We start from the raw sequence: 13,210 nt of genomic DNA, 5'->3' as shown, positions 1-13,210 counted from the left end.
AATCCATCCTGTTGTCTATAGATTTCTTGATGTTTCTAGTTTTTCTATTGCAAATTTATCCTTTATGATTATTCTTGCATATGTTTTTTGATAACATATAAGAAATTAATATGTATGCAATTCAGTATAAGACCTGTTTCTTATGGTAGGTCTCTAGGGCAGAGGTTGGCAAACTTTTTCTCTAAAGGGCCAGACAGTAAACGTTTTAGACTTTGTAGATCATACTGTCTCTGTTGCAGCAGTTCAGCTCTGCCTTTGTAGCATAAAAACAATACAGATAAGGCCGGGTGTGGTGGCTCACACCTGTAATCCCACACTTTGGGAGGCTGAGGTGGGCGGATCACCTGAGGTCAGGAGACCAGCCTGGCTAACATGGCGAAACCCCATCTCTACTAAAAATACAGAAATCAGCTGGGTGCGGTGGCAGGCACCTGTAATCCCAGCTACTTGGGAGGCTGAGACAGGAGAATCCTTTGAACCCAGGAGGTGGAGGTTGCAGTGAGCCAGGATTGCACAACTGCACTCCAACCTGGGTGACAGAGAGAGACTCCATCTCAAAAATAAAATAAAATAAATAAAAACAATATAGATAGTACATAAATGGATTATTGTGTTTCTGACAAAACTTTATGGACTCTGAAATTTGAATTTAGTGTAATTTTTCATGTGTCAGGGAATGTTCTTTTGATTGTTTTTTAAACTATTAAAACATGTGAAAATCATTCTTAGCTCTTGGGCTATACAGAAACAGCAGGTAGGTCTCTTGGATTTGACATGCAGGCATAGTTTTACCTACCCCTGTTGTAGGGTATATTTGAGGAAGTGATTGCTCAGGCCTAGGGGGGTGTACATTCTCAACTTTGCTAGAAATGCAAAACTTTTGTGCAGTTGATCCTTGAACAACATAGGCTTGAACTGTACGGGTCCACTTATGCATGGATTTTGGATTTTATTTAGTAAATACAGTTGGGCCTCTGTATCAGTGGATCCTGCAACCAAGCGTGGATAGAAAATGCAGTATGTGAGGGATGTGAAACCTGCTTATACAGAGGGCTGACTTTTTTTCATATCAGCAGTCTCATGCCAACTGTAGGCCTTGAATATGCTCAGGTTTTGGTATCTGTGGGGTAGGGGAATGTCCTGGAACCAAAGCCCCAGTAATACCAAGGAAAGACTAGTTTTATCCATTTACATTTCTGTTACTGGTTAATTAAAGTTGTGGTCACCTCACATCTGGCCAACACTTGATTTATTAGACTTTTAATCTTTGTCAGTATGGAGGATATAACATGAACTTCATTTTGTCTTTAATTTGCATTTCCTTATTAATGATTAGTTGAACATTTTTTCATGTTTATTGGGTATTTTTAATTTTTTGTGTGAAATGCCTGTTACATTAAATCTATTACCCACTTGCTATTAGTTTTTTTCTAATTGAATTGTAGGCGTTCTCTAAATGTTCTGAACAATAAACTTACCAGTTATAGATGGTGCAAATAAACTTCTCACTCATCTCTTATGTCTTCATAAAATCTTTGCATATGCAGAAGTTAATTGATTTTAATGTAGTTGAATGATAATAAATTTATCAGTCTTTTCCTTTATGGTTTATATTTTAACCCCCATTTTATTTAGGAAAAATTTCCTGGGCTGAGATCAGGAAGAGCAATTACAGTTTGCCCTCTGTATCCATGGGTTCTGGATCTGCAGATTTAACCAATCATGGATCAAAAATATTTGGAAAAAATATTAATGATTGCATTTGTTCTGAACATATAAAGACTTCTTTTTCTTGTCATTATTCCCTAAACAATAAAATATAACAACTATTTACATAGCATTAACATTATATTCTTTTTTTTTTTTTTAAGATGGCGTTTCACTCTTGTCGCCCAAGCTGGAGTTCAGTGGCGCGATCTTTGCTCACTGCTACCTCCGCCTCCTGGGTTCAAGCAATTCTCCTGCCTCAGCCTCCCGAATAGCTGGGATTATAGGCACCTGCCACCACACCCAGTTGTTTTTTGTATTTTTAGTAGAGATGGGGTTTCACCACATTGGCCAGGATGGTCTCAAACTCTTGACCTCAGGTGATCCGCCTGTCTCGGCCTCCCAAAGTGCTGGGATTACAGGCATGAGCCCATAATATTAAGTTCTATAAGTAACCTAGAGATGAATTAAAGTATATGGGAGGATGTGTATAGATTATATGCAAATACTATTCCATTTTATATAAGGGACTTGAGCATCTGTGCGTTTTGAGCATGGTTGGGAGGGGTGTCCTGGAACTAGTGCGCCATGGATATGGAGGGATGACTGTATATTATTTCCTAAAATCTTTATTGATTTTGCGTTTCACATATAGCTTTTGAATTACCCTACACTAATTTTTTATATGGTGTGGAGTAGAGAACTAATTTTGTTTACTATTATAAGGCTAATAAATTACCTTACTCACCAGCATCTATCAAATACTACCTCCTTTCTCCAGTAAGCTGCAAAGTTACTCTATAACTACATTTGTAGGCATTTCCCCACATTCTCAGTTAATGTTTTCTTGGACTGTTTGTTTATTCCTGTGACAGTACCAAGGTGTTGTAATGAATGAGCTGTATAATAATTCTTAATAATCTGATGGGACACGTCCCTGAAAATTTTTCTTCAGGAATGTTTTGCCTATTCTTGCCCCTGTTTACATTAGAAATATCTTGGGAAGTTTCTGACAGAACAAAATCAAATAACAAAAGTTTTTTGGGAATTTTATTGAATTATCATGAATGTGTAGATCAACTGAGAGAGAAGTGGCATTGTGTCTTTCTATCCATGAACTTGGTATGTCTTTGTATTTGTTTAAATCTTTAATGTCTTTGAATAAAGTTTTATAATTTACTCTGTAAAGTAGCAGTCCCCAACCTGTTTTGGCACCAGGGACCAGTTTTGTGGAAGACAGTTTTTCCATGGACCCAGGCATCGGGGGAGAGGCAGGATGGTTTGGGGATGATTCAAGCACATTACATTTATTGTGCACTTTATTTCTGTTATTATTAGATTGTAATATATAATGAAAATCATTATACAGCACATTATAATGTAGAATCAGTGGGAGCCCTGGTCTTGTTTTCCTGCAACTAGATGGTCCTATCTGGGAGTGATGGGAGTTAAGTGACTGATCATCAGGCAATAGATTCTCATAATGGGCAGGCAACCTAGATCCCTCACATGCATAGTTCGCAATAGGGTTTGCGCTCCTATGAGAATTTAATGCTGCAGCTGATCTGACAGGAGGCACAGCTTAGGCGGTAATTCAAGCGATGGGGAGTGGCTGTAAATACAGATGAAGCTTTGCCTGCTTGTGGGATGCTGACCTTCTGCTGTGAGGCCCAGTTTCTAACAGGCCACGGACTGGTACTGGTCTGTGGCCTGGGGTTTGGGTACCCCTGCTATAAAGGATTATCATGCAAGCTCTTTATTTTATATTTTAGCATTTAAGTTTTATTTAATTGGATGTAGGGCAAGATTGGGGTCCACTTTTATTCCTTAGATGAGTAACCTATTGTGCCACCATAATCTTTTTATCACTGAACTGAATTAGCACCACTGAGATATATTTAAAGTTCTATGTATATTGGGATCTATTTTTGGAATTTCTATTACATTCTATTAATATATTTATTTTTATATTGATGCCATATTGATTTTTATTATTTGTATATTTATTTGAAGGAGTATTTTTAAATTACTGTGTATTTATTGGCTTTGTGGTATGGACATTTATCTGCTGGGTCAAGCCACTGTCTCAGTTTTATTTTTTGTAATTTTTGCTTTCCATTAAGCCACTAAATTTTAACATGATTTTATATACTTTCCAAAAATATTTTGTTGGACTTCTCATTGAAAATGCATACATGTACGTATATTACTTTTGGGCAGAATCAATATTTTTATTATGTATTTGTTCTTACATACAATAAGAACAATACGCCCAAATCTTAGCATACAGATCTTATTTTATGCCATTCACTAACATTTTATTTTCAAGTAATATTTATTGTGCGTTTTCTTGTATCAGTTGTTCTTTAGTACTTTGACAAATGTAAAAATTTTTATTTTTTATATTGAAAAACTTTTTTCATTTCTAGATTCTTATTGCAAGAATAGTCAGGGTGTTACTTAATTCCCATATTAAATCTAGTAGGCTTTTAAAATAAATTTGAGTCTGTAGTTATGCATTCATAAAGCCATATCATCTAAAACTATTTTATTCCTTTTTTCCAGCTTGTTCAGATTATGTAATTTTACTGTTTTGCTAAAATTTATAGGACTTCATTAAATATTAAAGTAGTAGTGACTTTTGACTAATTCTTGATTCTAAGTAAAGTAGTTAATTTGTAGTATTTTGTCATTGGGGGCTGATTGTAGTTGGTTTCTGTCAAATAGGCTTAGGCTTTATTACATTAAAAAATATATATTCCCATTCTACCTTGAGGAATGGCTAAATAATATTAGTATTTATATATTGCTAGATTCAGTTTGCTAATATTTTCCTGACAAATTTTGTGTTAAGATTGGAGTTATAGCTTCGTTAAATTTTTATACAATTAATCACTGAAATTATCTGGACCTAGATATTTCTTGGTGTGATGATTTAAAATTCTGAATTCACTTTCTTTAATAGATACAGCATTTAAAGAATTTTATGTTTCATCTTGTATCTGTTTTTGGTAGGTTGTATTTTTCAAGGCATTTGTTCATTTCATTTTTGTTGTTGTTATTTTTAGACAGGGTCTCGCTCTGTTTCAGGAGTGCAGTGGCGCCACCTCAGCTCACTGCAGGCCCCACCTCTCATGCTCAAGTGAGCCTCCCACCTCACCCTCCCCTGTAGCTGGGACCACAGGCATGTGCCACCATTCCTGGCAATTTTTTTTATTTTTATTTTTTGTAGAGAGAAGGTCTCTCTCTGTTGCCTAGGCTGGTCTCGAACTCCTGGGTTCAAGCAATCCTCCTGCCTCGGCCTCCCAAAGTTCTGGGATTACACTGCTCTTGGCCTCCATTTCATTTAAGTCGTCCCTGTCTTTTGAACTGTAGCTGTTTTGTGGGGGATGGAAAGTAGCATCTCAATGCATTTCCCTGGTAACCAGTGGTGTTGAGCATTTTTCAGAGTACTTATTGGCCTTTCCTAAATGTTGTTTTGTGAAGTGTATGTTTGAATTTTTGTCCATCTTAAAATTTGTTTGTCTTCTTTTTATGAAGTTGTAAGGATCCTTTTTGTTGTTGTTGTTGTTGTTGTTGTTGTTAAGACAGGGTCTCAGTCAGTTGCCCAGGATGGAGTGCAGTGGTGTGATCATGGCTCACTGCAACTTCAATTTTCTGGGCTCACGTGATCCTCCCACCTCAGCCTCCTAAGTAGCTGGGACCATAGGCACATGCCACCATGCCCAGCTACTTTTTTGTTTTTTCTTTTTGTACTTTTTTGTAGAGATGGGGTTTCACCATGTTGCCCAGGCTGGTAGCGAACTCCTGGCCTCAAGCAACCTGCCCGCCTCAGCCTCCCAAATTACTGAGACTACAGGCATGAGAATCCTGAGCCTGGCCCAGGATTCTTTATGTATAATAGTTTGGATACAAGTCTCAATAGATGGACTGATAGAAACAGATGGGGTTATCTCTGTGTCTGTCTCCATCAATCTACATCTGTATTTCTCTCTCCATATCCATCCATCCATCCATCTATGCATTCATCTGTTCTTTGGATTGCCTTTTGTTGTATTGTTGGTGTCCTTTGAAAAGCACAAATTTTTAATATCGATGAAGCCCAATTTTATTATTATATTTTTATGGTCTATGCTGTGTTCTAAGAAATTTATCATAAGATCATGAAAATTTGTACTTGCTTTTTTTCTAGAAACCTTATAGTTTAGGCTTAGCTTTTATGCTTAAGTTGATGATCCATTTCAAGTTTCTGTATGTAGTGTAAAATAAATCTTTTTGTATATGGATGTCCAGTTGTATCAGTAACATTTATTGAAGACTTTTTTTTTTTTTTGATTGATTTACCTTGGCACTTTTGTGGGAAGTCATTTGACCAATGTTTTTGAGTCTATTTTTGGACTTTCCTATTCCACAAATCCGTATGTTTATCCTTAGGCCAATATCACACTGTCTTCGTTAATTTAGCTTTATATTAAGTCGGAAGTTTGGCTGGGCACAGTGGCTGACACCTGTAATCCCAGCACTTTGGGAGGCCAAGGTGGGCGGATTGCCTGAGGTCAGGAGTTCGAGACCAGCCTGGCCAACATGGTGAAACCCCGTCTCTACTAAAAATACAAAAATTAGCCGGGCATGGTGGCAGACACCTGAAATTCCAGCTATTTGGGAGGCTGAGACAGGAGAATAGCTTGAACCCAGGAGGCGGAGGTTGCAGTGAGTCGAGACTGGGCCATTGCACTCCAGCCTGGGCAACAAGAGCAAAACTCCGTTTCAAAAAAAATAAATAGGCCGAGCGCGGTGGCACATGCCTGTAATCCCAGCACTTTGGGAAGCCAAGGCGGGCAGATCACAAGGTCAGGAGATCAAGACCATCCTGGCTAACACAGTGAAACCCCGTCTCTACTAAAAATACAAAAAAATTAGCCGGGCGTGGTGGCACGCGCCTGTGGTCCCAACTACTTGGGAGACTGAGGCCGGAGAATCACTTGAACCCAGGAGGCAGAGGTTGCAGTGAGCCGAGATTGCGCCACTGCACTCCAGCCTGGGTGACAGAGTGAGACTCCGTCTCAAAAATAAATATATAAATAAGTAAATAAATAATCAGATGTTCTAAGTCATTATTTTTCAAAGTTGTTTTGCTACCATAGATCTTCTACATTTCCATATACATTTTAGAAGCAGATTGTCAGTTTCTACCAAAAAGCTTACTGGAGTTTCTATTGGGGTTGTGTTGGATCTGTAGATCGGTTTAGGGGGAATTTACATCTAAATAGTAATAAATCTTTCAGTTCATGAGCATGATGTGTCTTTTAGTTTGTTTAAGCTTCTTTAATTTTACTTAACAATGTTTTGTTGTTTTCCAAGTATAGGTCTTGTACCTATTTTGTTATATCCATAAATATTTCAAATTAGGCAACTATAAATGAAGTTTTTAAAAAATTAAATATATGTTGTTGAGTTATAACTTCTAGATAATAAAATTTATTATATTTTCAAAGCATTTGAACTTGAACTTTTCACTTTGAAATAATTTCAGACTTTAAATATTGGTATAAGTCATCCAGTTCTGTTTTTTGTTTTTTTTTAATTGTTTTGGCATGGCCAGGCGTGGTGGCTCACGCCTGTAATCCCAGCATTTTGGGAGGCCGAGGTGGGTGGATCACGAAGTCAGGAGTTCAAGACCAGCCTGGCCAGCATGGTGAAACCCCATCTCTACTAAAAATACAAAAATTAGCTTTGCGCAGTGACGGGCACCTGTAATCCCAGCTACTCGGGAGGCTGAGGCAGACAATTGCTTGAACCCAGGAGGCGGAGGTTGCAGTGAGCTGAGATCACGCCACTGCGCTCCAGCCTGGGCGACAGAGCGAGACTCTGTCTCAAAAAAAAAAAGAAAAATTGTTTTGGCTTTTCATGTCTCTTGTAGTTACACATACATTTTAGAGTCAATGTGTAAATTTCTAGAATAATCCACAGAGACTCTGGAGTTACATTAAATTTCTAGATTAATTTGGGGGAAAATTAATACCTTAAGTATATATAATATAGTCTTTCCATAAGCATGGAATATTTATTTTTTCCTTTTTTTTTTGAGACATTCTTGCTCTGTTGCCCAGGCTGGAGTGCAGTGGCGCTATCTGGGCTCACTGCAACCTCTACCTCCTGGGTTCAAGCGATTGTCGTGCCTCAGCCCCCTGAGTAGCTGGAATTACAGGCGTGTACCACCATGCCTGACTGATTTTTATATTTTTAGTAGAGATGGGGTTTCTCCATGTTGGCCAGGCTGATCTCGAACTCCTGGCCTCAAGTGAGCCACCTGCCTCGACCTCCCTAAGTGCTGGGATTACGGGTGTAAGCCTCTGTGTCCAGCCGCTAGGATCTTTATTACAGTATTGAGTAGAAGTGGTGAGAGGAGAGATTTTTAACTGTTTTTTTTCAACTTAGGGGGAAAGTATTCAGTCTTAAACTGTTAAGTAGGTCATGAGATGTTGTTGTTTTTTTTTTATAGATGCCTTCTCTCAGATCAAAGACCTTCTTTTCTCTTTTTAGTTTACTGAAAGATATTTTCATGAATGAGTATTAAATTTTGCCAGTTGCTTTTTCTCTATTTAGATGACCATGTTATTTTTTCCTTTAATGTGTTAATATGAAGATGAATTTTAAAATATTAAACTTACTTTGCATTTATGGGATAAATCTTACTTATGATATATTATTTGTTTTATATGTTTCTATATTCAATTTGCCAATATTTTAAGTATTTATGCTAATATTTTAAGCACCTATGTTTGTGAAAGATACTGGCGTGTATTTTTCATGTAATGTGTTTTCCTGGTTTTGGTCCCAGGGCAATATTGGCCATATAAAATTAGGAAATGTTCCTTTCTCGTATTTGCTTAAAGAGTTCATATAAGATGGGTTATTATTTCTTAAGTGTTTTATTTATTCAATTCACTAGTGGAGACATCTGGGCCTGGGGCTATTGAGATTTTCTATTTCTTCCATGTCAGTTTTGGTAATTTTCACCTTTTGAGCCATTTCGCTATCTGCACAGTCTGCATCATCATGGAAATGTTCTGTCTGTACACAGTTAAAGTATGGTAGCCACTGGCACCTGTGACTGTTGAGCACTTGAAATGTGGTGGGTGCAGAACTGAAGTTTTAGTTTAACTAAATTTATTGCTTCTGGGCCTCTTGGCTAAGATCAAGTGTAATTTAATTAGAATTAAGTTTAAATAGTCACAGGTGTCACATGGCTACTGTATTGCATATCACAAAGCTAAACTGTCATTTATTTTTGTAAAGTTGTTAAGCATTCTTATGTATTGCCATCAAGTTAATATTTTAAACTGTGTGGACCTCCAGTTGTTTATAATATTTTCTTAGTTTATTTTTAATTTCTATAAAATCTGTAGTCCCTTATTTCATTCCTAATATTGGTAATGTGTATCCTCCCCCACTCCCCGTATTACTTTTTTTTTTTTAAAGACATGGTTTTACTCCTGTTGCCCAGGCTCTAGAAGGCAGTGGTGCGATCTCGACTCACTGCCATCTCCGTCTCCCGGGTTCAAGTGATTCTCCAGCCTCAGCTTCCTGAGGATTACAGGTGCATGCCACTTCACCGGCTAATTTTTGTATGTTTTGTAGAGATGGGGTTTCACCATGCTGCCCAGGCTGGCCTTGAATTCCTGGGCTCAATCAATCCGCCTGCCTTGGCCTCCCAATCCCACGGTTGCTGGGATTACAACCGTGAACCACTGTACCCAGCCTCCCATATTACTTGTTAAAAAATATCTTTAAAAACTTTAATTGTAGTAAAATATGCATAAAATGAAATTTACCATCTTCACCGTTTTTAAGTGTACAGTTCAGTAGCATTAACCGTTTACATTGTTGTGCAATCAATCTCTAGAATGCTTTTCATTTTGCGAAACTGAAACTGTACACCCAGTTTCCCAACTCGAAATTTCTCTCTTCTTTCAGCCTGTGGCAATCACCCTTCTACTTTGTCTTTATGAATTCAGGTATTCTGTAAAATTCTGTATGTTATGTAAGTGGAATCATGCAGTGTTTATCTTTATTTGGACTGATTTTACTTAGCATAATGTCTGCAAAGTTCATCCATTTTGTAGTATGTGTCAGAATTCCTTTCCTTTTTAAGGCTGAATAATATTCCATTGTATGTATATACCACATTTTGTCTGTTTATCTTTAGTTGGACACTTGGGTTTCTTCTACCTTTTAGCTGTTGTGGATGAGGCTGCTATGAACATGGGAGTACAGATATCTCTTTGAGATCCTGCTTTCAGCTCTTTGAGGGTAATATGATAATTCTATTTTTAAATTTTTTGTGGAACTGCCACTGTTTTCCATACAGCTGCACCATGTTAAATCGTTTGCATTTATAGTGCACAAGGTTTTAAATTTCTCCACATCTTTGCCGACACTTGTTCCCTCTGTCCCTCCCTCCCTTCCCTCCCTTCCCTCCCTTCCCTCCCTTCCCTCCCTTCCCTCCTTGCCCTCCCTTCCCTCCCTTCCTGTCCTTCCCTCCCTTCCCTTCCTTCCTTTCCTTTCCCCTCCATTGTCTTCCCTTCCCTTCCCCTTCCTAACTTCCTTCCTTTCTTCCTTCCATCCTTCCGTTCCTCTATCTCTCTCTCTCTTCTTTTCTTTCTTGGTTAATAGTCATCTTAATGGGTCCAAGGTGGTATCTCATTGTGGTTTCGATATGCATTTCTCTAATGATTTGTGATGTTGTGCATCTTTTCATGTGCTTATTGGTTGTTTATATTTTTCTCTTTTTTTTTTAATGGTCCGTCTAGAAGTTTATCAATTTTTTTTTCAAAAATCTTGTTTTTGGTTTTATTAATTTTTCTCTGTTATTGATCCATCTTCTATTGCATAGATTGTTTTCTTATCTTTATTGTACCTTTCTTCTACTTTGGGTTTAATTTGGTTGAGTAAATTTTTATTTTAGGTCTGTTGCTCTTTGTTTTCAGCCTTTTCTTTTTCTCTTCTCTGTGCTGTCTGTATGGTTTTTATTACACTGTCTTCCTCTTTAGCTGTTATTTTCTTTTGTATTGTCAAATCTACTATTAACCCATCTAGTAAATTTTTATTTTAGATACTGTATTTGTTAGTTCCGGAAGTTCCTTTTAAAAAAAATATATTTTCAGGCCAGGCACAGTGGTTCACACCTGATCCCAACACTTTGGGAGGCTGGGGCAGGTGGATCACTTGAGGTCAGGAGTTCGAGACCAGCTTGGCCAATATGGTGAAACCCTGCCTCTACTACAAACACAAAAATTAGCTGGGAGTGATGGCATACGCCTGTAATCCCAGCGACTGAGGGAGCTGAGGCAGGAGAATCACTTGAACCTAGGAGGCGGAGGTTGTAGTGAGCCAAGATCACGCCACTGTACTCCAGCCTGGGTCACAAAGCGAGACTCCATCTCAAAAAAAAAAAAGAAAAAAAGAAGAGAAAGAAATAGTTCTATAGATAATTTCCCTAAGTAGCTTTCTAAGCCTATTTAACTCAATATTATTTCTCTACCATAATGCCAGTTGTACTGTGTGAACCACACATAGCCACATTGCCATAGATGGAGTGTTAGCAAACCTTTTTCCTAAAGGGCCAAATAGTAAATATTTAAGCTTTCTTGGCTGTGGTCAACAAATACGACTTTTTGCATTCTCCTTATTCTTTTTACAACCTTTTAAAAATGTAAAATCATTCTTAGCTTAGAGCCATCCAGAAATAGGCCCTGGATAAAATTGTTTAAGTAGGACTTCTTCTATATATATATATTTATTTTGAGATGGAGTTTTGCTCTTGTCACCCAGGCTGGAGTGCAATGGCGCTATCTTGGCTCACTGCAACCTCTACCTCCTGGCTTCAAGCAGTTCTCCTGCCTCAGCCTCCCGAGTAGCTAGGATTACAGGCACACGCCACCACACCTGGCTAATTACTTGTATTTTTAGTAGAGACAGGGTTTCACCATGTTGGCCAGGCTGGTCTCTAACTCCTGACCTCAGGTGATCCACCGGCCTTGGCCTCCCAAAGTGCTGGGATTACAGGCGTGAGCCACCGCACCCAGCCTTCTACTTTTATTTTCAAAAAAATCTCCATTGACCATTTTTGCACATAGTATGAGCTCTAGTAGAAGTGGTTTATTCTGTTAATGAACTTATGAGAGTAAAAAAATGAAGTTGTTATAAATTTACTGATGCCATTGAGGGAAAAAAAAGTACAAGTTACTGTGTCTCTACAGTTATAAAGCCCTTAATAAAGGATTATTTTAACATTGCTTTCTTTTTTTTTCCCTGGATTATAAGGGGTAGCGTTAAAAATTAGGTTCAGGGCTTGAACAGATTCTTGTTTATCTGAATAGAAAGGGATATCAGCTAAATCTGCTGTGACAAGTGGAGAGAGAAGATGAAAATACAGATTTTTGTTTTATAAGTAACAGAACTATGTTACAGAAATTTTGGAATTAGAAGGAAGAAGAATAGTAGGAATGCTTATGGGCCTAAAGATTGGGGTACAGTTGGGTAGTTGCTACTGTCTCCCCGTATCTCTGTGGTATTGTGCTTCTGCAATTATTGTCAAAAATGACTTTTGTATTTATTATTTTGTTTAAATATTATGTTATTCTGCTTACAAAAGTAATATGCTCTTTGAAATACTGACATGTAATAAGATGAAAATTTTACTCAGTAAGATGATAGTTTATTACAGTGATGTGCTTCAGTTTTAATAGACTTTTGACAGTTTTTAGGTAATTGCTGAATGTTTTGTCAGTTTATATAGATACCTCTAATCTTATTGATCATTGTTGCCAGAACACTAGAAATAACAGGGATCATTCTAAAAAGTAAAGTCTGTTGTAGTTGTTCTCATATTGAAAAACAATGATTTGTTTTGTAAAATGGTTTATACTGTACTTCAGTCATAATTTTTAAAGCCTTAGTGTGTAAGTTGACTATTAAAATTGGTAAAAAATCAAACTCATTTCTATCAGAAATGTATCAAGTGTACATATTTATCACCTTTTGGTAAGCTATAAAATCAGATTGATCTAAATATTCCACTGGTTTCAAACTTTAAAAAAAAATTTGAAACACTGTTAGAGATATATTTTACATTGAGACATATACATGTGTATCTCTGTGTGTACACAAACATTTTGTTGTAGCATTACTTATTGTCATTCTATATGATACACTTCGCTTTCTGTTCTAGCCCATTAAAAAAATACTGGTTCCTTAATGTGTCCATTCCTGCAACTTGAAAGAAGACTAAATTATTACATTGTAGTTATTATCTCATTCTCATGCAGAGTTTTCTTTTGGCTATTGCCATATTAATGACTATGATTCTTTTTCAGTTTAGGATCATACATAAGACTTAACCATTTTTCTATTGTAAATGTGCTCTGATAAGAATCAGGGTCTGTCACTAAAGGAGAAAACTAGAGTGGCTATTGAGGAGCATCTAGTAGTTTCAGACACA

At 37.2% G+C, this 13,210-nt stretch overlaps 1 protein-coding gene across 6 annotated transcripts in view; it reads left to right on the top strand.

The window, feature by feature from the left end:
- Positions 1-13,210, top strand: part of ZMYM4 (zinc finger MYM-type containing 4) — a 155,338-nt gene that overhangs the window by 68,805 nt on the left and 73,323 nt on the right. The window contains exon 4 of one of the 6 annotated variants that reach the window (XM_063666005.1): positions 9,947-10,020. The exons of the other annotated variants lie outside the window; for them this stretch is intronic. The gene's annotated coding sequence lies outside the window, so the exon portion shown is untranslated. The remainder of the gene's footprint in view (positions 1-9,946; positions 10,021-13,210) is intronic. 6 annotated transcript variants of the gene reach the window in all.

This window comes from Pongo pygmaeus, chromosome 1, assembly GCF_028885625.2.
Source record: "Pongo pygmaeus isolate AG05252 chromosome 1, NHGRI_mPonPyg2-v2.0_pri, whole genome shotgun sequence".
In the NCBI taxonomy this organism is placed as follows: domain Eukaryota; kingdom Metazoa; phylum Chordata; class Mammalia; order Primates; family Hominidae; genus Pongo; species Pongo pygmaeus.
The sequence above is the reverse complement of the archived record's forward strand: the minus strand, read 5'-3'. Positions and strand labels throughout refer to the sequence as shown.